The sequence below is a fragment of the Siphateles boraxobius genome, unplaced genomic scaffold (assembly GCF_051911475.1).
Source record: "Siphateles boraxobius isolate OS27281-9 unplaced genomic scaffold, OSU_SipBor_1 77, whole genome shotgun sequence".
NCBI lineage: Eukaryota > Metazoa > Chordata > Actinopteri > Cypriniformes > Leuciscidae > Siphateles > Siphateles boraxobius.
Window position 1 is genome coordinate 1,102,443 of NW_027509205.1, and position 21,252 is coordinate 1,123,694.

Genomic DNA, 21,252 nt, shown 5'->3' on the forward strand with positions numbered 1-21,252 from the left:
GAGATGCAGGCCTCACATGTTGGCGATCTTATTGTTTTTGTTTTCATGGCAAGTTGTGGTGTTGTTAGGATATTCCTACAGAGTCTGTGACAGTTTGTCAGTTTGCCAGGGTCGGTGACGTCTCCTCTCCTGGAGTAAAATACAAGTATTAGTGGTCTTGCTGCAAAATCTGGTAAAGGCCACAGCCAGGCTTGAGGGCAAGTCGTTAGCAGACTTTCCCTGGTGGTCTAGTGGTTAGGATTCGGCGCTCTCACCGCCGCGGCCTGGGTTCGATTCCCGGTCAGGGAATGAGTTTTTCCCACCACCGGCGGCCGTGATTGTAAAATGGCGAACTACGAACTCAAGCGCTGACGCCCTCGTCGAGAAGCAGGGCCAAGGAAAAGTTTATGTGTGAAAAAGAACTCCTTCGAGCCGGAGTTGAACCAGCGACCTAAGGTTTGCCAACTTATCACCTACAGTCCTCCGCTCTTCCAGCTGAGCTATCGAAGGCACACTGATTGGGGACAGAACCTCAACATATCAGGTTGCTGAATCTCCGCCACTGGCTAAAACTGCTACAGACATACATGCTGGTTGTTTCGATTAAGTGATGCAAAGACAACACGATCTTCCCATACCGGGAGTCGAACCCGGGCCGCCTGGGTGAAAACCAGGAATCCTGACCGCTAGACCATATGGGATCTTCCTTCTGCCTGGAGCAGACCCTTTTACTTTTAGTGTGTGACCGTCCCCTTTAAGGACATGGGAATGATCCGAAGGGATTGTTTACTGAATTCAATTTCATCAGGCTCAACAGAGGGAGCTCTCATTTGCCTCATGAGGGGCTCAGTTTCCTCCCATTCTTGCGATGGTATAATAGACACTACAAACTGGTCGTAAAGCAATGTCCTTGTGACAGTACTCATGCAATGCATTTTAAAAGACGCATAGTATTGTATGGTAACCGTTATCCTACTGACAAAGCAGCCTATTGTTGGACTGTCAATTTTTAATATTTCTCAACCAATCCAATAATAATAACAACAAAAACTATGGGTTAATAAAACGGCTAAGGGCTGACAGCATAGTAAAAGAGGCAGAGCGAGCCAGCCAGGAGTCGAACCTAGAATCTTCTGATCCGTAGTCAGACGCGTTATCCATTGCACCACTGGCCCACTGATCAGGTGTCCGTGAGCTTACACGGCACATGTTGGTTTTCGACTGGGCAGAGGCCTGTGATGACATCTACTTTTTCTCATGCTATTAACAGACCTGGAGCCAACATCAGGAAGGGGTCAGATGAGGGGCCTGCTACAAAAACCTTCAAGATGGAGGCCTCACATGTTGGGGATCTCAATTCTCAATTCAAATCTTAAACGTCAATTTAAAAATTTTAATGTTCAGGCTTTTTTGCATGATGTATATAATAGGGATTTACAGTTGGTTTCAATTATACCTGATGTGGTTGATGCTTGGGATTATTTCAAATCTATCTTTCTAGAAATTTGTGATAAACATGCTCCTTTACGTAGATTTCGGGTGAGAGGTAGAAATAATATTTGGTTCAATCAATCCGTCTCTAATCTTATTAAGCAAAGAAACGTGGCTTGGTCTAAAGCAAAGAAAACAAATGGTGAGGAGGACTGGTCTCAATATAGATTATTACGAAATAAGTGTACAAAATTAATATAAAGTTCGAAGAGTCAGTATTATTTAAACCTGATTAATGATAACATGAATTGTCCTTCTAAATTTTTGAAATTAACGAAATCTTTTATAGGATCAAATACATCCACTAATCTTCCAAAAGTTTTAAAATTGAATCAAAGATTGATTACAGACAAGGCTGATATTGTTAATACGTTTAATAGTAATTTTATTTCAGCTGGTTTGATAACAGACAATTCCTTGGTCCTTGATGAACAGAGAACTGATGAGTTGACTAATAGTGAATCAGATTTATTTTCTTTTGCCCCTGTATTGCCGTCCCAAGTTCGTAAACTACTCCGAAATTTAGACTGTAAGAAATCAGGTGGGTCTGACCAAATTGAACCAATTTTTTTAAAAAATTGTCAGCAGATATTATTGCCGAACCTATTGCATCGATTTTTAATTTGAGTCTATCCACTAATGTAATTCCGCCATCTTGGAAATCGGCTATGGTTATGCCTTTATTAAAAGGAGGCGATCCTTCCGATTTGAATAATTATCGTCCGGTTTCTAAATTAAGGGTTTAAGCAAAAGTTTTTGAATCTATTATAAATGATCAAATGAAAGAATATCTACTTAGCCATGATATTTACAACGCATTTCAGTCAGGATTTAGAGCGGGCCATAGTACGATAACAGCTACTACATTAGTCACTAATGATTTAATTACTGCTCTCGATAATAGACAATATTGTGCGGCCTTATTTTTTGATTTGACAAAAGCGTTTGACTTAGTGGATCATGTTTTACTGTGAAGGGGGTGGATTGGAATCAACAGCTGCTTCAATGTATATGTAATGATTGATTATAATTAAGGTATTAATCAATATGTTTCCTTCTAAATATCAAATGAGTTGAATGACTTCTCTGGAGATTTTGCTTTATTTATATAAGTTACCATTGTGATTACTGAAATGTTCTTTTCATGTATTCTTTAATGTCTGTATTTGATATCTGAATGCAGTGCTTGCTTATTTAACACAGCTTCCAGAAATGAAATAGGGACTTGTTTTGTGTTTGAGAAAGGTCTTCAATGTGTTAAAACATATAGGGGTCATTGAAGCCAATAGTTTAAGGGGCCATTTCTTCGTTAAAGCCTTTCTTTCCAGTTAGACTAAAGTTTAGCTATCCTTCAGAGAAAGAACGCATTATCTTTATGTTTTGAGAGGACTCTCCTATTTATAGTGAGAGCCTGGCCAAATTCAACCTTGGAAAAGCTGTGTGTCGGTGTGTGTGTTAGTCTTCTTGGTTACAGGTTAAGGAACCACTGGCATTATTGGAGATTGACTGAGTTGTTGTTCTGGACATACTGGCGCCCAGCAACCCAAATCTGCGACCTGGAAGGTCATGACGTGCCTTACTTCAGCTGCATAATCGATGGAGATATGCTTCAGTCTATCTGTATATGTGTGGAAAATTACTGTGTTTATCTATTTCATAGCCAATGAGAATCATTCATCCTGTAAGCAATGACGTAGCTTAGACCTTGGAAATCGTATAACTGCTGTGATCTTTGTAACTGTAAGCGGGGCGGCCTACGAACTCCTGTGCGAGTATTGAAGCTGACTTCTGCTGATGAAACTGCAAACTATCTTCAGTAAATATTTTCTTTAATTTTTTATAATTCTGACTCTGGGTCTTCATTCTTCATATCTGGTTCTGGGTCTTTAACTGTACACCCCTTACAGTTTGGTGGAGGATGCGGCGGGCAATCATTCCGTGGTGACATCTCTGGCAAATCAACACACAAGGTAGTAAGCTTTTATTAATTGTTAGGGCTGTCTGACTGGAAGAGATTTTGAAGGAGAGCGGGAGAGCCTTCACTCCGATGAGGCGAGTGAAGGAGTAAGTAGCCTTCACTCCGATGAGGCGAGTGAAGGAGTAAGTTGTAGGCCTACTGCTGAGAGGATAAGAAGTCGCTGAAAGCGTCGTTAAGGGTAACGGCAGCAGACAGCGCAAGCGAAGCGTGCTCTGTGGGGGCCCAACTGGCAATAATGGTGTAGCACCACCCCAGCAGAGTACGTCCCTGGACGGGAGGTCCAGTGGCACCGTAAACCTGCTCAATCTCTTCCATCTCAGATAGGGGATCCCCGAATTTAGTGAATCAGGCAGTTAGGGATACTAACAAAAATAGGGTTGTTTGCCAGGGATGCATCAGGAACGATCCCGAGAGAAAAAAAAAGAAAAAAAAAGTTGTGACCCAAATTGGCATGGACCAGTATATGTAACTGTGATTTTGGAGTATACTCTGCAGTTTCATCACGGAGAAGCGAAGCTGTGTTGTTCAAAGATCGCCGCCTCCATTTCTGCAATGACTTCAGGTGAGTTTGAACTGTTATTAAGATATGGTAGACAAACTGAGTAACTTGATCAGTAACCTGAACAGTCCTGAAACTAATAGTGAGACAAAAGAGCGAACGCTGTAAGCAGCTGTGCTCTGAAGCCCTCACTTCAGAGAAATTTGCAGAAATTATTAAGTAAATGGTTGTCTTGATAAGTTTTGCTTCTGTTTGGAAATTTAAACAACAACTTGACTGGCTACAAACAAACAAAGAAACTGAAAAATTAAAATGTTTAGCCTTGTATTGCTTACGATGATTACAAAAAGCAAGTATATTAAATTATGGGTCGAAGATCATTTCCTTGGACAAGTGTGACTAAAGTTAAACAGACACTTTGTGAAAACAACTTAGAATATTTTGCAGCTTATGAAAATTAATGTTCTGCCAATAATAATGATGAAGATTATGATTGGAATATTATGATTAAATCAGCCACTGGTGGACTGTAAAAGAATACAGAGAACTGCTTAATCAGTGGCTCTGTTTGCATTCCTGAATGGGACACACACTGATTCAAGGGTGTGCAGTAAGTTGGAGCCGAGAGTGTTTTAATGGTGGTCATCAGGACCATTTAATACGTAACTGTAAATGCCCACCGAGAAAGTGTTTAAAATGTGATAAAATGACAACACATTTTTGGTAATAATATTGGTTTGAAAGTAGATCAGTGTTTAAATGACGACAGTGACATTTTTCGTCTGAGAAATAAGAGATAAAAAGGTCAAAAGATTGAAGTCTTAAAGTGAATCCTTTTGAAGAAAATATCTATAATAGTAATTTCTATAATAGTAATTTTTATAAGTGAATTGATGAATACAGGTTGATGTAAAATTAATGACTCCAACAGATGTGAGTTGCAAAATTTATCAAAGTAACTAAAAGGATGATTATGTTGTAATTAAACATTTTAAAAAGGTTTTAGATGATATAGAGACTAATCTCACATATGATTTACAATAACTGCAAAAGTATCACAAGCAGAGAGTGCTTGCCTCGTCAAACTTATAGTGTGAATCCTAATTGGAGATTGATAAACTCCAAGAGAAAACTAAAGTCAAATATTAAACTATGGTTGAGAACTTGACAATTAAAATTGAGATTGAGAAATGTGAAACGTTATTGAGAACTAGAATAATTATTTTTATGTAAGAACAAATAAGCAGAAGCAGTACTGGATTAACAGTTGCTAAATGCTGATTAAACAAACAGCTTGAAAAGTTGACCATGAAAGAACTAGAAGCTGATGTTTTGCTTTCAAAAGATAAGGTTGTTATTGGCTGTAATGAAACAGTTTGCTTATCTGAATCTGATGTGTGCTCTGGCTGAAACTGCCAGTGCAACAGACTCAATCTGAGTGGAAATTTGTAATGCCTAAATTTCCTGAGGTGTGGGCAAAAGACAAATATTAATAATATGTTTATTTGAAACCGTATGTAATATCTGGCAAAGATACCTTAAGCTGGGATAGAGTTAAAAGATGGTAGATAAAGTTAGACGTTCATGAGAGTGCAGTGTACCAGTCCCTCTCTCATTCAATGTCTCTCTCTCATTCAATGTCAGCTAAAAGCTGTTACCTGAGTCGGTGTCATAAGTGATAAGCTATTTGTAGTGACATCTTTGATTAGGTTATTTTAGGACCAGTAACTTCTTTGTCTGATCTTAGTCCCCACCATGAAACGGGGGCGGGGCCGACGGAAATGTACACTGAATGTACGGTTGTGATGTAAATCCACTGAGTAGCTAGGTTGCTGCTTTTAAGATAGTTAATGGATTTAAGTGATTAAATACTGTTGTTATTAACCTGTCTCCCTGTGAACACTATTAGGCAATCGGAATGGCTCTGGTGACTCTTGAACGTGCCTTTCCTAAGCTCCAGAAAACAGCTGAGTTCTGTTGAAGAAAACTGATTCTATTGGGAATGACTGGTCACCAGTGAGTACGTGTGTACGAGTGGCTACTCAATGACGGGATGATCTTCCTGGCCAGGGGACAGCCCAACGCAGGGGGTCACGAACACTGGAAAACTCCGGATGGAGTTGTTATTTGTGAGAAAGGTATGACAGTTGAGCGCTGATTACTTGAGGCCACCGGGGTCAGCAGAGCATTGAGAGGTGAGATGCGCTGTGAGGTTAAAATTAACTTTACGGCAGTCTGACCCAGAAATGTGAGTTCCTCTATACCACTCACCAGAAACCGCATTGATTGTATGGCTTGTTTTTCATTGTGACAAGTGTCTGCAACTATGCCAGGGGACGACACCCTGAAGAGAATAAAATTAAAGATAAATGATTAGCGGGAGTGGCCAGCTGATTCCATGAAGTGATTCCCATTAGTTGTTGTGGAGACAGTAATAAAACTTTTTGATGTCGGTTGCCTTACGGGCAAGGAAAATCATAGTGTTGATTTTGAACTAATATGTCTGTAACATAGTTTTAACTCTTGAAGGTCGTTAGACATGGTGGTGGCTAAAGATGAAGACAGCTTTTGATTTAAGAAAAGTATGGATAACAAAGGTGAATGGTCAAAGATTATTGTAACAAATTTAATATTACATTTTATATAAGTTACAGTCTTAGAAATTTATTTATAGTGAGAGAGACTGCTTGAGCGGAGGAAGGGATGGTAACTGTGTCTGTCTTTCTGTCATCGGCCTGCTAGAGCAAGCTGAAGCAAAATAATGATAATGAAACAAAACAACCCAGCTGACATCGTTAAATTCTAATGAATAATGAACAGGCATGCTTTGAAACTGGTTAAGAGACCATGTAAAATTAGGTAGAAGCTACAGGAAAATGGGAAGTTTAAAATCGTATTTAAAATTTAAATCTTTTAGCAATAATATAAAGAAAAATGAACATTGAAAATGAACAGTTAACATATGTGTGTCTAGTATGAGTGCGTGTGATGGTGACAGCACTTTATGTCTTGTATGCATTAGTTTGGGGTACTATTATTTCCTGATTTTGAGGATATTGTGTCATTAACCTCTGGAATTAGTGTTTTATCATTACAGATGGGTTAAGTGAAATGACCAACTTTAAAAAAGTTGATAATTCTAAGTCAATCTGATGAAAAGACAATGCAGAACATGGGACGAGCTTTAATTGGAATGGTTCTCCAGCTCTGTCTGCTATTGGTAATTATGAATGCTTTTGTCATTTATGATATTGAACTGAATTACTCTCTGGATTAGTATTTTATATAAATTGGAATTGTAAAGAAGATTGCCATACATTCTGGGGTAAAACTCTTGTCTAAATTCAACTGAGGGTCTAAATTTAAATAGACAACTAGGTGGGATCATAAGGATAAACGTAGGGAAAATTTTTTTTATATATATATATATGTATATATAGACTTGACGGCAGAGAGACAAAGTGACACATTGGCTAAGTCACTATCCAAATTATCCAGAGTGAGCTCCCTCATTTCTATTGAAAGGCCGGAGGGCGAACAAAGGAGGAGTGAATATAACTTCTAAAAAGAAAAGGTTTTGTTTCTCAATCCATTAAATGTATGTATGACATTAGATGTCTAAGAAAACTACAATTTAATAAAGGTAAAAAGAGAAAGCAGCTATATGGCTGTGGGCTGGGATTTGAGTAACATAATATTTTGGTTTCTGTAAAACTGTAAAGATAAGTGGGACTGAGACAATACTGATTATATTTTTTGGATCGTCAGACTAACCATTTGATAGAGCAATACTGTGAGAAGTAGTTAACGAGGGAACTTTAAGTGTCACTAGGCTGACAGTGGTGAGAGACTCAATGGAAGAGGAAAGTGATGCAGAAGGAACTGGCATGTAGGGAAATATGGAAATAGGAGAAGAAATATAGTAGATAAATGTATGTTATGAAAATAAAATTTCTGATAGAATTTATGGAACTATTTATTAACACCTGTTAAGTCAAATCAAGTTGAAATGGTATGAAAAATGATGTTTCAGATAAAAAAAATAATAATAATAATAAAGGCATTGAGTATGATTAACAGGGATTAACGTGATATAAAGATAAGGAATGCATTTAGCAGAATGGGGAACAATTCTATATTTTAGGGGTAAAATAATGATTGAAATGATGATTTGAATTTGTTTTATTTTATTTCTATTTTTGAAAAGAGTAAAAAAAAGTATAAGATGTTATATAATTAAGATGGTGATTGTAAACTGAAGGATGAATTCATGGAGAGACTTAAAGTGGATTATTATGGGTCTTATTATTTTTTTTTATGTTGTTTATTTGCAGTTTGACAACCTTTGTGTTTTCAACCAGTGTTTTGAACCTTTTGGGTCTATAAAGGGGAGTAGTGAAAAGAATGGATTAACTATTCTTCTTAGTTCATTATAAAATGAATTGGAAATTATAAAAACTAGTGCATATTGTCACGGATCACAGAGGAATCAGACAAGATGGTAAGTTATCAGTGTTTATTTTGCAGAAGGATTGCGGTCGGAGATAACAGGTGAGAAGAAGTAACATAGAAAGTTCAATGAAGCTTAGCTGTGGTTTTAAGTCTCTCTCTTTCTTTCCCTCTCTTGCAGGTGGCGTGGCGATGGCTGGTACGGATGGGTTGATCCAAGATGAGTGAAGCGACGGTAAGTAGAAGGTAAGTGATCGGGAAGTCTGTGAGCCATGGAATGACGAGACCAGACAAGTGACTGCAGTGAAGGTGAGTGTTTTATAGTCCATATGGTTGATGGGACACAGGTGACGTTGATTAGTACTCAGGGGATAATGAACGGGGAAAAGTCTGGTTGGGTGAAAGGGAACGAGTGGGCGGAGATGGTGATCTGGATGATGTAACCCTGACAGTACCCCCCCCTCCCGAGGCGGCTCTTGACGCCTGAGACGGGCGCTGCCGGCGGCGAGGTCGACCACGACCCCTGGGAGCCGGACGATCCGGATGATCACTGTGGAACTGGGTGAGTAGCGTTGGATCCAAGATGTCATCTCGCAGGACCCAGGAACGTTCCTCTGGTCCGTAGTCCTCCCAGTCCACCAGGTACTCCAGCCGAGGACCTCGCCGCCGAGAATCCATGATAGAGCGGACTCGATAAATGGGCTCCTCTTCAACGGGAACGGGAGGAGGTACGTCAGTGGGAAGGTTATCTGAGGGAACAGGGGTGACAGGGTCAGTGAAGGGTTTAAGTAAGGAAACATGGAATGAAGGAGCAATCCTGAAATGAGGGGGAAGATTGAGCCTGTAGGTCACTTCGTTCAACTGCCTCTGGATGGTGAATGGTCCGATGAATCGAGGACTCAGCTTACGGCAAGGTAGACGGAGACGGATGTCTCGAGTCGACAACCACACCTTTTGACCTGGCTGATACTGAGGGGTGTCGAGTCGGTGACGGTCCGCTTGTTCCTTGTGTCTCCGTACTGCCTGCTGTAGATGCACATGAGCTGAGTCCCATACCCCCTCGCTCTGATGGAACCAGAAGTCGACAGCTGGAACCTCCGAGGGCTCACCCGACCAAGGAAAGAGTGGAGGCTGGTAACCAAGGATACACTGGAAGGGGGTGAGCCCGGTGGTGTTCTGCCGCAGAGAGTTTTGGGCATACTCAGCCCATGGGAGGTAACGGTTCCAGCTGTCCTGGTACTGATGGCAGTACGTCCGCAGGTAACGTCCAATCTCCTGAATCTTCCGCTCAGTCTGGCCGTTAGTCTGCGGATGGTAGCCTGAGGAAAGGCTGATGGTGACCCCGAGGAGTTTGAAGAAGGCTTGCCATACTCTTGAGATGAACTGAGGTCCCCGATCCGAGACGATATCCTCTGGGAGGCCGAAGTTCCTAAAGACGTTGTGGAATAGAGCTTCAGCTGCTTGTAACGCATTGGGAAGACCAGGTAAGGGAATCAGCTTACAACCTTTAGAGAACCTGTCCACAACAACGAATACGCAGGTAAAGCCTTCTGAATTGGGTAGATCAGTCATGAAATCGACACCAATGTGTGACCATGGTCGCCTGGGAAGAGGTAACGGCACGAGCTTGCCTTCTGGGACTCTCCTCGGGGTGTTGGTGATGGCACAGACTGAACAACCGCGGATGAACCTGGAGACATCTCTGGAGATGGACGGCCACCAGTACCGTTGACTGAGGAGCGAGAGGGTACGCTTGCTACCCGGATGTCCAGAGCCCGGAAGGGAGTGAGCGGAGTCCAGAAGGGGAGTACGTAGATGTGGAGGTACGAAAATACGCCCTTCTGGACCTCCCGGCGGAGCGGGTTGACGTGTCAGTTCCTGGGCGATCTGTTGGTCAACCTCCCAGACGATTGGACTGAGGATTACGGCTGGAGGGAGGATAGGTTCGGGATGAAGATCTTCAACAGAGGTGTGATGGAGTCGTGAAAGTACATCAGCCTTGCAATTCTTACTCCCGGGACGATATGACACCACAAAGTTGAAGCGTGTGAAGAATAGAGCCCAGCGGGCTTGTCTAGGGTTCAGTCTTTTAGCCTCCCTTAAGTACTCCAAGTTGCGATGATCGGTGATTACTGTGAATTGATGGTTAGCTCCCTCCAGCCAGTGCCTCCACTCCTCAAGGGCCAGTTTGATGGCCAGCAGCTCTCGGTTACCGACGTCATAGTTCCGCTCCGCCGGGGCTAATTTCTTGGAGAAGAAGGCGCATGGAAGGAGTTTGGGTGGCTCACCCTGCCGCTGAGAGAGAACTGCTCCTACTCCAGTAGATGAGGCATCTACCTCTACCACAAACGGAAGGTCCGGGTTTGGATGAATGAGGATGGGAGCAGTGATGAAAGTTTCCTTTAAACGCTGGAAGGCCTGTACTGCGGAGGGAGATAGGGACAGAGACTTGGGCCGTCCCTTGAGGGAAGAAGTGAGGGGAGCACTGATATGACTGTAGTTCCGGATGAATCGTCTATAGAAGTTCGCGAACCCCAGGAATCGTTGCAGTTCCTTTACGGAGGAGGGTTGTGGCCAGTTCTGGATAGTTTCCACCTTCCTCTGGTCCATTTGGATGCCCTGTTGGTTGATGACATAACCCAGGAAGTGAACGGTAGAGGTGTGAAATTCGCACTTCTCCAGCTTCAGATATAACCTGTGTGCTCTCAGCTTCTCGAGGACCTGGATGACATGTTGATGGTGCTCAGACATAGAAGAAGAGTATATGAGTATATCATCAATGTAGACGATTACAAAACGGTTGAGGAACTCTCGAAGGACTTCATTCATATGACCTTGGAAGACGGCAGGAGCGTTGGACAGTCCGAAAGGCATGACCTGATACTCGTAGTGGCCCGAGGGGGTCACAAAGGCAGTTTTCCACTCATCTCCATGCCGGATTCGGATCAGATTATACGCACTTCTAAGGTCCAGTTTGGAGAAAATGCGTGCACCACGCAGCTGTTCCAGGGCGGCAGGTACCAGAGGAAGGGGATAGCTGAATTTGACAGTCTGAGAGTTAAGATGACGGTAATCGATACAGGGCCGCAAGCCTCCGTCCTTTTTGGCCACAAAGAAGAAGCTCGAAGCGGCAGGGGAGGTAGATGGTCGAATAAACTGCTGATGTAAAGCTTCCTTCACATACTCCTCCATGGCCTTCTGTTCCGGGATGGACAGAGGATATATACGACCTTTGCGAAGGGTGGCTCCGGGTAGCAAGTCGATGGCGCAGTCCCATGGCCGGTGTGGAGGTAGTTTGGTTGCCAGTTCCTTACTGAATACGTCCTGGAACGCCTGGTACTCCACTGGGATTTCGCCTTGAACTTGGACTTCAGGGCTTTCCACCGAAGTAGAACAGACAGGAACTCTAGTTTCCCCCGCGGGTGACTTGGAACGGGACGAAGAATGAACCTTCTATATGGAACTGTGGCAGGATCTATGGCAATCTTCACCCCAACGGAGTACCTCTCCAGTTCCCCAGTGGAGTACCGGCTGATGTTGTACTAACCAGGGACGTCCCAGGATGATATCCGCGGTGGACTCCTCCAGCACCATAAGAGAAATTTCCTCAGAGTGTAAACAGCCGATACGAAGAGTTAGAGTGGGTGTATAATGGCGAATTCGACCACGACCTAATGGCTTGCCTTGTATGGTTTGGACGGGAAGATCTCGGCACAGACGGCGTCGCCGAATATTCAACTTTTGGAGAAACTGGGTGGATATGAAGTTCCCCGCAGACCCGGAGTCAATGAGGGCTTGCGCTGGGAGACAAACACAGGAGGTTAATACATGTACTCTGGTACGTGTGAGAGGCTCAATCTTCGGGGAGAGTTGAATGGCACTTACCGCCTGTCGCGGAGGTCGTACAGGGCAAGAACTGAGGAGATGCTTGTCGGAAGCACAGTATAGACAGAGGGAATGTTGAAATCTGCGCTGGCGTTCAGCTGTAGAAAGGTGGGTGGAGTCTACTTCCATTGGAACTGGTGCTGGAGGAGTGACTGAAGGCGCCGGAGGCGGAGAACTTACAGTGGGTACAAACCTATCACAAGCGGTGAGACGCTGGGCTGTACGGATTGTCTGCTGGATCAGATTCTCTAACCCCATGCTGTCCTCATACACCACCAACAGCTGGCGGACGTTGGAATTCAAACCATGACGAAAGGCGGTGATCAGGGCGGTTTCATTCCAGCCGCTAGCTGCGGCTAGTGTGCGGAACTGAAGCGTATACGAACTCACTGAAGAATTTCCTTGACGGAGGTTATAGAGTTGGTCGTGAATGGACAGTTCTGATATTGTTTGCCCAAAACCTCTTTAAAGTGCTGTTTAAAACTTGAGAAGGATTTGACCACCGGGGCATCTGAATCCCACAATGACTGTGCCCATCGAAGTGCTTGACCAGATAACAGTGAGATAATGAAAGCCACCCGGGCGGTATCACTACGGAACTGATGCTCATTCATGGAGATATACAAGGATACCTGGAGAAGAAACCCACTGCAGTTCTCCGCCTCACCAGAGTAGGGCGCTGGCCGGGCCATGGGACTCGCAGAGGCAGTGAACGAAGCAGCGGGAGGTTGCGGAAGTGGAGGTGGTGGAAAGAGTGCCGCGGCGACCGGAGGATTAGCCGCTGAGGAATCCTCTTCTAAATCCGACTGATTCTGCATAATTACTCCTTTCTGTGGTCTGGTCTTCTGTCACGGATCACAGAGGAATCAGACAAGATGGTAAGTTATCAGTGATTATTTTGCAGAAGGATTGCGGTCGGAGATAACAGGTGAGAAGAAGTAACATAGAAAGTTCAATGAAGCTTAGCTGTGGTTTTAAGTCTCTCTCTTTCTTTCCCTCTCTTGCAGGTGGCGTGGCGATGGCTGGTACGGATGGGTTGATCCAAGATGAGTGAAGCGACGGTAAGTAGAAGGTAAGTGATCGGGAAGTCTGTGAGCCATGGAATGACGAGACCAGACAAGTGACTGCAGTGAAGGTGAGTGTTTTATAGTCCATATGGTTGATGGGACACAGGTGACGGTGATTAGTACTCAGGGGATAATGAACGGGGAAAAGTCTGGTTGGGTGAAAGGGAACGAGTGGGCGGAGATGGTGATCTGGATGATGTAACCCTGACACATATATCCTGGTATTTATGATTAAATATGTACTTGTATTGTATCAGTTAATTTGATGATGAAACAAAATTAGCCAAGATGAATAATAGCTGTGTAAGACATGTAAAGACAGCTATGTCCAAAGGTTCTGGAGATCAATATTGTAGTATGTGGGATATGTTGTTGATATTAAGTCATTGAAGGAAAAAGATATTGTTTGTTTTATAAAAATTAACCTGACAGAGGAGCATGGGTCAGAAACCTAACATTTTGAAGCAGCCTCTTTATGGATAGACCAGATGTGGTGTTTAGGACTCCGCATTGGTCTAAAACGGGGGACTGAAGGGGGTGGATTGGAATCCACTGCTGCTTCAATGTATATGTAATGATTGATTATAATTAAGGTATTAATCAATATTTTTCCTTCTAAATATCAAATGAGTTGAATGACTTCTCTGGAGATTTTGCTTTATTTATATAAGTTACCATTGTGATTACTGAAATGTTCTTTTCATGTATTCTTTAATGTCTGTATTTGATATCTGAATGCAGTGCTTGCTTATTTAACACAGCTTCCAGAAATGAAATAGGGACTTGTTTTGTGTTTGAGAAAGGTCTTCAATGTGTTAAAACATATAGGGGTCATTGAAGCCAATAGTTTAAGGGGCCATTTCTTCGTTAAAGCCTTTCTTTCCAGTTAGACTAAAGTTTAGCTATCCTTCAGAGAAAGAACGAATTATCTTTATGTTTTGAGAGGACTCTCCTGTTTATAGTGAGAGCCTGGCCAAATCCAACCTTGGAAAAGCTGTGTGTCGGTGTGTGTGTTAGTCTTCTTGGTTACAGGTTAAGGAACCACTGGCATTATTGGAGATTGACTGAGTTGTTGTTCTGGACATACTGGCGCCCAGCAACCCAAATCTGCGACCTGGAAGGTCATGACGTGCCTTACTTCAGCTGCATAATCGATGGAGATATGCTTCAGTCTATCTGTATATGTGTGGAAAATTACTGTGTTTATCTATTTCATAGCCAATGAGAATCATTCATCCTGTAAGCAATGACGTAGCTTAGACCTTGGAAATCGTATAACTGCTGTGATCTTTGTAACTGTAAGCGGGGCGGCCTACGAACTCCTGTGCGAGTATTGAAGCTGACTTCTGCTGATGATACTGCAAACTATCTTCAGTAAATATTTTCTTTAATTTTTTATAATTCTGACTATGGGTCTTCATTCTTCATATCTGGTTCTGGGTCTTTAACTGTACACCCCTTACAACTGTTACGGAGGCTTAAAAGTGTTGGCCTCGATAATTCCGCTGTGAGTTGGTTTAAAAATTATTCATCGGATAGAACTCAATGTGTTGATGTAGATAATTACACCTCATCCATGGTAATAGTCAGGAAGGGTGTCCCGCAAGGTTCTTTATTGGCACCACTTCTTTTTTCTATTTTTATTAATGAATTGGGGCAGGGAATACAATCCGCAAAGCTACATTTTTATGCTGACGATACAATTATTTACTCCACTGCATCCTGTGTGTCTCAGGCTATTGAAATTCTTAAGGATTCTTTTTATACTTTTCAGCTTACTTTGTTGAAACTAAAATTAGTTTTAAATGTAAATAAAACGAAGTATATTCTTTTTACACGTAGCCGTTCTATGTCTACTGTTATGCCTATTCTGACTATTGAGGGTTTACATATAGAAAGAGTACCAACTTATAAATATTTAGGAATATGGCTCGATGAGAAGTTAGCCTTTGATGTTCACATTAATTACTTGGTGAAAAGGCTTAAACCAAGACTGGGTTTTCTTTTTCGGGAAAAATTTTTTTTTTCCTTTATAGCTAGAAAGAGAATAATACAGAGTACTATTTTACCTATTTTAGACTATGGTGATGTTGTTTACATGCATGCGTCTACATATTTATTGAAAAGGCTGGATGGTGTTTATCATGCTGCACTGCGTTTTATAACAAATTCTTGTTCACGTACTCATCATTGTTTGCTGCACAACTATTTAGGTTGGTCCTCTTTATATCAAAGAAGGAAATCCCATATGTTAGAATTTATTGTAAAGACATTGATGGGTAGACTTCCAAATTACATTACTAGTCTTCTATGTTTATGTAGAAAGAACTATAGCACTAGATCATCTAATGGGATTAAATTAGTAGTACCTAGGGTACATTCAGAGCATGGTAAATCATCTTTCTCCTAATATGCTCCATGGCTGTGGAATGAATTTCAAGCTACTGTCCCTCCTGAAACAATTCCTCCTTTGAATGTATTTAAAAGTTTAATGCAGTATACAATGATTGAATCATGCTGTTGTTTTACTTGATTTATGATGAATGTTGTGCTCTGACTTTCTGGAATGTTTTATATGTGTTGTGTGTTTGTGTGTGATTTGTAGTGTGGCCATCTTGGCCAGGACTCCCTGGAGGAAGAGATTTCTTTTAATCTCAATGGGACCTTCCTTGAAAAAAAAATAAAGTAAATAAAATAAAATAAATGTTAAGTTGTGGTGTTGTTAGGATATTACTACAGAGCCTGTGACAGTTTCTCAGTGGAAGAACTGGGATCCAGGGCCACAGACGTCTGCAAAAAACTGCTTTAAAAACCTTCGAGATGCAGGTTGGCGATCTTATTGTTTTTGTTTTCATGGCAAGTTGTGGTGTTGTTAGGATATTCCTACAGAGTCTGTGACAGTTTGTCAGTTTGCCAGGGTCGGTGACGTCTCCTCTCCTGGAGTAAAATACAAGTATTAGTGGTCTTGCTGCAAAATCGGGTAAAGGCCACAGAGAGGCTTGAGGGCAAGTCGTCAGCAGACTTTCCCTGGTGGTCTAGTGGTTAGGATTCGGCGCTCTCACCGCTGCGGCCCGGGTTCGATTCCCGGTCAGGGAATGAGTTTTTGCCCACCACCGGCGGCCGTGATTGTAAAATGGCGAAATACGAACTCAAGCGCTAACACCCTCGTCGAGAAGCAGGGCCAAGGAAAAGTTTATGTGTGAAAAAGAACTCCTTCGAGCCGGAGTTGAACCAGCGACCTAAGGATTGCCAACTTGCCACCTACAGTCCTCCGCTCTTCCAGCTGAGCTATCGAAGGCACACTGATTGGGGACAGAACCTCAACATATCAGGTTGCTGAATCTCCGCCACTGGCTAAAACTGCTACAGACATACATGCTGGTTGTTTCGATTAAGTGATGCAAAGATAACCCGATCTTCCCATACCGGGAGTCGAACCCGGGCCGCCTGGGTGAAAACCAGGAATCCTGACCGTTAGACCATATCAGCTGGTTTGATAAGAGACAATTCCTTGGTCCTTGATGAACAGAGAACTGATGAGTTGACTAATAGTGAATCAGATTTATTTTCTTTTGCCCCTGTATTTCCGTCCCAAGTTCGTAAACTACTCCCAAATTTAGACTGTAAGAAATCAGGTGAGTCTGACCAAATTGAACCATATTTTTAAAAATTTTCAGCAGATATTATTGCCGAACCTATTGCATCGATTTTTAATTTGAGTCTATCCACTAATGTAATTCCGCCATCTTGGAAATCGGCTATGGGTATGCCTTTATTAAAAGGAGGCGATCCTTCCGATTTGAATAATTCGATACTACAATACTACATGATTTAATTACTGCTCTCGATAATAGACAACATTGTGCGGCCTTATTTTTTTATTTGACAAAAGCGTTTGACTTAGTGGATCATGTTTTACTGTTACGGAGGCTTAAAAGTGTTGGCTTCGATAATTCGGCTGTGAGTTGGTTTAAAAATTATTTATCGGATAGAACTCAATGTGTTGCTGTAGATAATTACACCTCATCCATGGTAATAGTCAGGAAGGGTGTCCCGCAAGGTTCTTTATTGGCACCACTTCTTTTTTCAATTTTTATTAATGAATTGGGGCAGGGAATACAATCCGCAAAGCTACATTTTTATGCTGACGATACAATTATTTACTCCACTGCATCCTCTGTGTCTCAGGCTATTGAAATTCTTAAGGATTCTTTTTATACTTTTCAGCTTACTTTGTTGAAACTAAAATTAGTTTTAAATGTAAATAAAACGAAGTATATTCTTTTTACACGTAGCCGTTCTATGTCTACTGTTATGCCTATTCTGACTATTGAGGGTTTACATATAGAAAGAGTACCAACTTATAAATATTTAGGAATAAGGCTCGATGAGAAGTTAGCCTTTGATGTTCACATTAATTACTTGGTGAAAAGGCTTAAACCAAGACTGGGTTTTCTTTTTCGGGAAAAAAAAATGTTTTTCCTTTATAGCTAGAAAGAGAATAATACAGAGTACTATTTTACCTATTTTAGACTATGGGGATGTTGTTTACATGCATGCGTCTACATATTTATTGAAAAGGCTGGATGGCGTTTATCATGCTGCACTGCGTTTTATAACAAATTCTTGTTCACGTACTCATCATTGTTTGCTGCACAACTATTTGGGTTGGTCCTCTTTATATCAAAGAAGGAAATCCCATATGTTAGAATTTATTGTAAAGACATTGATGGGTAGACTTCCAAATTACATTACTAGTCTTCTATGTTTATGTAGAAAGAACTATAGCACTAGATCATCTAATGGGATTAAATTAGTAGTACCTAGGGTACATTCAGAGCATGGTAAATCATCTTTCACCTACTATGCTCCATGGCTGTGGAATGAATTTCAAGCTACTGTCCCTCCTGAAACAATTCCTCCTTTGAATGTATTAAAAAATTTACTGCAGCATACAATGATTGAATCATGCTGTTGTTTTACTTGATTTATGATGAATGTTGTGCCCTGACTTTCTGGAATGTTTTATATGTGTTTGTGTGTGATTTGTAGTGTGGCCATCTTGGCCAGGACTCCCTGGAGGAAGGGATTTCTTTTAATCTCAATGGAACCTTCCTGGAAAAATAAAGGAAATAAAATAAAATAAATGTTAAGTTGTGGTGTTGTTAGGATATTACTACAGAGCCTGTGACAGTTTCTCGGTGGAAGAACTGGGATCCAGGGCCACAGACGTCTGCAAAAAACTGCTTTAAAAACCTTCGAGATGCAGGTTGGCGATCTTATTGTTTTTGTTTTCATGGCAAGTTGTGGTGTTGTTAGGATATTCCTACAGAGTCTGTGACAGTTTGTCAGTTTGCCAGGGTCGGTGACGTCTCCTCTCCTGGAGTAAAATACAAGTATTAGTGGTCTTGCTGCAAAATCGGGTAAAGGCTACAGCCAGGCTTGAGGAAAAGTCGTCAGCAGACTTTCCCTGGTGGTCTAGTGGTTAGGATTCGGCGGTCTCACCGCCGCGGCCCGGGTTCGACTCCCGGTCAGGGAATGAGTTTTTTCCCACCACCGGCGGCCGTGATTGTAAAATGGCGAACTACGAACTCAAGCGCTGACGCCCTCGTCGAGAAGCAGGGCCAAGGAAAAGTTTATGTGTGAAAAAGAACTCCTTCAAGCGGGAGTTGAACCAGCGACCTAAGGATTGCCAACTTGCCACCTACAGTCCTCCGCTCTTCCAGCTGAGCTATCGAAGGCACACTGATTGGGGACAGAACCTCAAAATATCAGGTTGCTAAATCTCCGCCACTGGCTATAACTACTACAGACATACATGCTGGTTGTTTCGATTAAGTGATGCAAATACAAACCGATCTTCCCATACCGGGAGTCGAACCCTGGCCGCCTGGGTGAAAACCAGGAATCCTGACCGCTAGACCATATGGGATCTTCCTTCTGCCTGGAGCAGACCCTTTTACTTTTAGTGTGTGACCGTCCCCTTTAAGGACATGGGAATGATCCGAAGGGATTGTTTACTGAATTCAATTTCATCAGGCTCAACAGAGGGAGCTCTCATTTGCCTCATGAGGGGCTCAGTTTCCTCCCATTCTTGCGATGGTATAATAGACACTACAAACTGGTCGTAAAGCAATGTCCTTGTGACAGTACTCATGCAATGCATTTTAAAAGACGCATAGTATTGTATGGTAACCGTTATCCTACTGACAAAGCAGCCTATTGTTGGACTGTCAATTTTTAATATTTCTCAACCAATCCAATAATAATAATAACAAAAACTATGGGTTAATAAAACGGCTAAGGGCTGACAGCATAGTAAAAGATGCAGAGCGAGCCAGCCAGGAGTCGAACCTAGAATCTTCTGATCCGTAGTCAGACGCGTTATCCATTTCACCACTGGCCCACTGATCAGGTGTCCGTGAGCTTACACGGCACGTGTTGGTTTTCGACTGGGCAGAGGCCTGTGATGACATCTACTTTTTCGCATGCTATTAACAGACCTGGACCCAACATCAGGAAGGGGTCAGATGAGGGGCCTGCTACAAAAACCTTCAAGATGGAGGCCTCACATGTTAGGGATCTCAATTCTCAATTCAAATCTTAAACGTAAATTTAAAAATTTTAATGCACAGGCTTTTTTGCATGATCTATATAATAGTGATTTACAGTTGGTTTCAATTATACCTGATGTGGTTGATGCTTGGGATTATTTCAAATCTATCTTTCTAGAAATTTGTGATAAACATGCTCCTTTACGTAGATTTCGGGTGAGAGGTAGAAATAATATTTGGTTCAATCAATCCGTCTCTAATTTTATTAAGCAAAGAAACGTGGCTTGGTCTAAAGCAAAGAAAACAAATGGTGAGGAGGACTGGTCTCAATATAGATTATTACGAAATAAGTGTACAAAATTAATATAAAGTTCGAAGAGTCAGTATTATTTAAACCTGATTAATGATAACATGAATTGTCCTTCTAAATTTTGGAAATTAACGAAATCTTTTATAGGATCAAATACATCCACTAATCTTCCAAAAGTTTTAAAATTGAGTCAAAGATTGATTACAGACAAGGCTGATATTGTTAATACGTTTAATAGTAATTTTATTTCAGCTGGTTTGATAACAGACAATTCCTTGGTCCTTGATGAACAGAGAACTGATGAGTTGACTAATAGTGAATCAGATTTATTTTCTTTTGCCCCTGTATTGCCGTCCCAAGTTCGTAAACTACTCCGAAATTTAGACTGTAAGAAATCAGGTGGGTCTGACCAAATTGAACCAATTTTTTAAAAATTGTCAGCAGATATTATTGCCGAACCTATTGCATCGATTTTTAATTTGAGTCTATCCACTAATGTAATTCCACCATCTTGGAAATCGGCTATGGTTATGCCTTTATTAAAAGGAGGCGATCCTTCCGATTTGAATAATTATCGTCCGATTTCTAAATTACCGGTTTTAGCAAAAGTTTTTGAATCTATTATAAATGATCAAATGAAAGAATATCTACTTAGTCATGATATTTACAACGCATTTCAGTCAGGATTTAGAGCGGGCCATAGTACGATAACAGCTACTACATGATTTAATTACTGCTCTCGATAATAGACAACATTGTGCGGCCTTATTTTTTTATTTGACAAAAGCGTTTGACTTAGTGGATCATGTTTTACTGTTACGGAGGCTTAAAAGTGTTGGCCTCGATAATTCGGCTGTGAGTTGGTTTAAAAATTATTTATCGGATAGAACTCAATGTGTTGCTGTAGATAATTACACCTCATCCATGGTAATAGTCAGGAAGGGTGTCCCGCAAGGTTCTTTATTGGCACCATTTCTTTTTTCTATTTTTATTAATGAATTGGGGCAGAGAATACAATCCGCAAAGCTACATTTTTATGC

At 41.6% G+C, this 21,252-nt stretch overlaps 10 non-coding genes across 10 annotated transcripts; 3 read left to right on the forward strand and 7 right to left on the reverse strand.

The window, feature by feature from the left end:
• The first annotated feature begins 216 nt into the window (after nt 1-216).
• Nucleotides 217-288, forward strand: trnae-cuc (transfer RNA glutamic acid (anticodon CUC)). The gene has a single exon. It is a non-coding gene; the product is annotated as a tRNA-Glu (tRNA).
• A 114-nt stretch (nt 289-402) lies between these two features.
• On the reverse strand, nt 403-489 carry trnay-gua (transfer RNA tyrosine (anticodon GUA)). The gene is given in 2 exon segments: nt 403-438; nt 453-489. It is a non-coding gene; the product is annotated as a tRNA-Tyr (tRNA).
• A 119-nt stretch (nt 490-608) lies between these two features.
• trnae-uuc (transfer RNA glutamic acid (anticodon UUC)) lies at nt 609-680 on the reverse strand. The gene has a single exon. It is a non-coding gene; the product is annotated as a tRNA-Glu (tRNA).
• A 401-nt stretch (nt 681-1,081) lies between these two features.
• On the reverse strand, nt 1,082-1,154 carry trnar-acg (transfer RNA arginine (anticodon ACG)). The gene has a single exon. It is a non-coding gene; the product is annotated as a tRNA-Arg (tRNA).
• A 15,218-nt stretch (nt 1,155-16,372) lies between these two features.
• Nucleotides 16,373-16,444, forward strand: trnae-cuc (transfer RNA glutamic acid (anticodon CUC)). The gene has a single exon. It is a non-coding gene; the product is annotated as a tRNA-Glu (tRNA).
• Nucleotides 16,445-16,559: 115 nt separating this feature from the next.
• Nucleotides 16,560-16,646, reverse strand: trnay-gua (transfer RNA tyrosine (anticodon GUA)). Its single transcript is given in 2 exon segments — nt 16,560-16,595; nt 16,610-16,646. It is a non-coding gene; the product is annotated as a tRNA-Tyr (tRNA).
• A 2,169-nt stretch (nt 16,647-18,815) lies between these two features.
• Nucleotides 18,816-18,887, forward strand: trnae-cuc (transfer RNA glutamic acid (anticodon CUC)). Its single transcript has one exon. It is a non-coding gene; the product is annotated as a tRNA-Glu (tRNA).
• Nucleotides 18,888-19,002: 115 nt separating this feature from the next.
• trnay-gua (transfer RNA tyrosine (anticodon GUA)) lies at nt 19,003-19,089 on the reverse strand. The gene is given in 2 exon segments: nt 19,003-19,038; nt 19,053-19,089. It is a non-coding gene; the product is annotated as a tRNA-Tyr (tRNA).
• A 119-nt stretch (nt 19,090-19,208) lies between these two features.
• trnae-uuc (transfer RNA glutamic acid (anticodon UUC)) lies at nt 19,209-19,280 on the reverse strand. Its single transcript has one exon. It is a non-coding gene; the product is annotated as a tRNA-Glu (tRNA).
• A 401-nt stretch (nt 19,281-19,681) lies between these two features.
• trnar-acg (transfer RNA arginine (anticodon ACG)) lies at nt 19,682-19,754 on the reverse strand. The gene has a single exon. It is a non-coding gene; the product is annotated as a tRNA-Arg (tRNA).
• Nucleotides 19,755-21,252: the final 1,498 nt, after the last annotated feature.